The sequence below is a fragment of the Prunus mume genome, linkage group LG1, assembly GCF_029339155.1.
Source record: "Prunus mume cultivar Tortuosa linkage group LG1, ASM2933915v1, whole genome shotgun sequence".
NCBI lineage: Eukaryota > Viridiplantae > Streptophyta > Magnoliopsida > Rosales > Rosaceae > Prunus > Prunus mume.
The window spans coordinates 30,441,533-30,445,071 of NC_142698.1; the positions used below are offsets into that span (position 1 = coordinate 30,441,533).

Consider the following 3,539-nt stretch of genomic DNA (forward strand, 5'->3'; position numbering starts at 1 on the left):
TAACTATTACATAATTAGTTGGCTTTAAGGACATATTTCTAACACGTTGATGCTCTTAATGTTAATTTCGAGGAAAACATAAACATAAAATTAGGAAAAGAAAATTAAAAAAAATTAAAAATTTATGCTAAGATGGGCCATAATTATAGAGGAAGCCGCAGAAACTGATTTATTTATTTTGGTGCTAAAAGTAGGTAAACATTCCTTTTATAAGTACTCTGAATCCAAGAGAACTGATATCTCTACTCAACTTAGACATTTTTCCTCTGGGCTCTAGCTTTACACAATGGATTTGGAGAGCATACTAGGATATCTTCAAAACAAGACCATCTTAGTAACTGGAGCCACTGGCTTCCTTGGAATGGGTACCATTTCATCTCTCTCTCTCTCTCTCTCTGTCTCTCTCATAGTAACTTAATTTACAAATGCATGCAGTATTTCTGGAGAAAATTCTAAGGGTTCAACCAGATGTGAAAAGGCTTTATCTTATGTTAAGAGCTAAGTATACCAAGTCAGCCACAGATCGCATGCATGATCAGGTTTATATATAAATACGTATATAACAATGACCAAGTAATTTTATTTTATCCTAAAATGACTTTCATGTATATAAATTCAGATATTTGGGAAAGAGTTGTTCAGGGTTCTCAAAGACAAATGGGGCACAGATTTTGATTCTTTCATAGCAGAAAAAGTTGTGGCTGTTCCAGGAGACGTAACTTTTGATGAGCTAGGGGTGAAAGAGCTCAAGTTGAGAGAAGAAATGTACACTGGAATTGAAATCATACTTAATTCTGCAGGAACCACCAAGTTTGATGAAAGGTAATTATTATATATGCATGTAAGCATATAAAAAACAATGCAGTTAGAATTTACATGTGTATAATATTTGGTTTGCAGATATGATATTGCACTGAGTGTCAATATATTTGGAGTTCAACACGTACTGAGCTTTGCAAAGAAATGTCTAAAGCTACAGATGCTACTCCACGTGTCAACTGGTTAGTGTTTGTTTTTCTTCTCTTGGTTTCCCATGGCCTACAAGGCTACCATATGATATATATAGCCTTTCCATATCCTAAACTTTATATGCTCAAATTTCATGTCAAAAAAGGAGAGGAGAAGAGTTATGTACTATTACCGTGTCCACAGCATGTTTTTTTTCTTTTCTAAGTTTCATCTTTATTTATCATCTCATAATGTTTTTTCTAGTCTCAATTTCCTTTGATTTTCCTTCACTGATATGTTGATAGTTTTTCAGCTTATGTATGTGGTGAAAGGGAAGGACTTATACTAGAGGACTCATCTTGCATGGATGAGATGGAAAAGGAGATCACTAAATTTGATTTCAAAGTGCAAGAGAAGAATTTGGTGGAAGAGAAACTGAATGAACTAAAAGCACAAAATGCGACAGAAGAAGTTATTACAATCACGATGAAGGATTTCGGCATTGAAAGGTTTTTTCGAGCATCCATCCAACTGTGCCCTATAAAACCACAAGCACGATTCACAGTTTCAAACTTATTTTTCTCCAAATTTTATCAATAAGCAAATAAAGAAGAAGTTATTTATGCAGTTCTCTAGCTCACCAATTCATTCATTGAATTGAGATAAAATGAGTGCCAAAATAATTTTTTTACAGTGTGAAATTGTTCGTCTATTTTTCTCTGGGGCTTTTCACTAATATCCTTACAGAGTTTTCTCATTATTATTTCTTATATTCTTGCAGGGCTAAATTGTATGGATGGCCAAACACGTACGTATTCACAAAAGCGATGGGAGAAATACTTCTAAGACACTCAAAAGATAATCTATCTGTCGTCATCATACGTCCGCCTGCAATCACCAGTACTTACAAAGAGCCATTTCCAGGTTGGGTCCAAGGTTTGAGGTATAAAGGTTGCAAGCACTGTAAAATTTGACTAGATTTTACTCAGAAAACACGCATAACTCAGTTTGTTCGTTAACAAAATTATAAGCTTATTATGAGACACTGGAACTACTGGGAAAGAAAACAAAAGCCTACAATTCTTTTTTTTTTTTTTTTGGGCAAAGAAAAGGCTAATTGTGTGCACTAATATAGGTCTTTGTGCAGATTCAGAAAAATTTAATGGTACAATGATTTTTATTTGGTAGGGTCTTATAACTAAATTTCAACATGTGTGCAATCTTTGTTGTTATTGTTGTTGCAGAACCGTTGATGGTGTAATTGCTGCTTATTGTAAAGGGAAGCTGACATGTTTGCTTGTGGATCCTATGTCAGTATTTGATATGGTAAGTTTAAGTAAACTTCATGGTTCTCCAAATACTCATAGGTACAAGCACACAACAGTAATTTTACAATCAAAACTATAGATTTTGAAATTATGCAGGTTCCTGTTGATATGGTGGTAAATTCAATAACTGTAGCAATGGTGGCAAATGCAAATAAATCGTCTAGTATCATTTACCATGTGGGAAGCTCTTTGAGAAATCCTATCAATTTCCTTAATATTCACAGTTTTATCTTCCAATACTTCACAAAAAATCCATGGATTGACAAGGATGGAAAGCCTGTCAAGGTTGGCAAGCTTAAATTATTCAAGACTACGGCTACTTTTCGCATGTATATGCAAATTCGCTTCATGCTACCTTTGGAGGTTTGTAATTTCACCGTTAATAGTAATGTTATACAGCAATTACATATTATATTTATGTTTATATGCATAATATTACCTTTAATTCTTCTTTGAAGGGTTTAAAGTTCGTGAACAAAGCATTTGGCGGATATTTCCGATCTATATGTTAACTATAATCAGAAACTCAAATTGGTGATGCGCTTGGTAGAGCTATATGAACCTTATATGCTATTCAAGGGCATGTACGTATATGCTAGCTCCAGTTTGGTTATTAATTAAACATGTGTTTTTAATTTGATTTAAATGCAGCTTTGATGACAACAATGCTGAGGAATTGCGAAGGATAACAAGGGAGAGGTTCGTTGACGCGGAAGCTTTCAATTTTGATGCAAGATGCATTGATTGGGAAGACTACATTATGCACACTCACATTCCTGGTCTCCAAAAATATGTTATGATGAAATGATAATCCTTGAGAAAATAAATACATGCATTGATCGGTCGATATATTTGGTATCATTGACGGTGTACATTCACCACTAGAAAAACCTCCAAATAAGCCACGAATATACCTTGGCCAAAATCTTATATTGATATAAATATAGATCATATACTCATTTCTATATTGTAGGTATATTTTAATGTACCTATATATATATTTGTAACGTACCCATTCCAAGGATATCTAATTTTATTTTGGAAGTACTTAATGTATTCAAAATAATGCACATTCATGAGTCTCAATACGTAACAATCTCCTTCATAAGATTTAATAAAAACATTGGGAAACTTACTATCCAAATCAATCTCCTTGATTAGAGTAATTTTTTCACAATTAAGACAACTAACATATTTTTTAGGTATAAATTCACCTTTGATCTATGTAGTTTATCACTTTTACCATTATTCTCCGTTTGAATG

The 3,539-nt window shown here is 33.3% G+C and overlaps 1 pseudogene across 1 annotated transcript; it reads left to right on the forward strand.

The window, feature by feature from the left end:
• Nucleotides 1-249: 249 nt before the first annotated feature.
• On the forward strand, nucleotides 250-3,323 carry LOC103328763 (fatty acyl-CoA reductase 3-like; annotated as a pseudogene). Its single transcript, XR_016123385.1, has 10 exons — nucleotides 250-365; nucleotides 436-539; nucleotides 620-822; nucleotides 901-1,001; nucleotides 1,262-1,457; nucleotides 1,730-1,891; nucleotides 2,193-2,274; nucleotides 2,373-2,639; nucleotides 2,735-2,860; nucleotides 2,928-3,323. The product of XR_016123385.1 is annotated as a fatty acyl-CoA reductase 3-like (transcript).
• The last annotated feature ends 216 nt before the right edge of the window (nucleotides 3,324-3,539 follow it).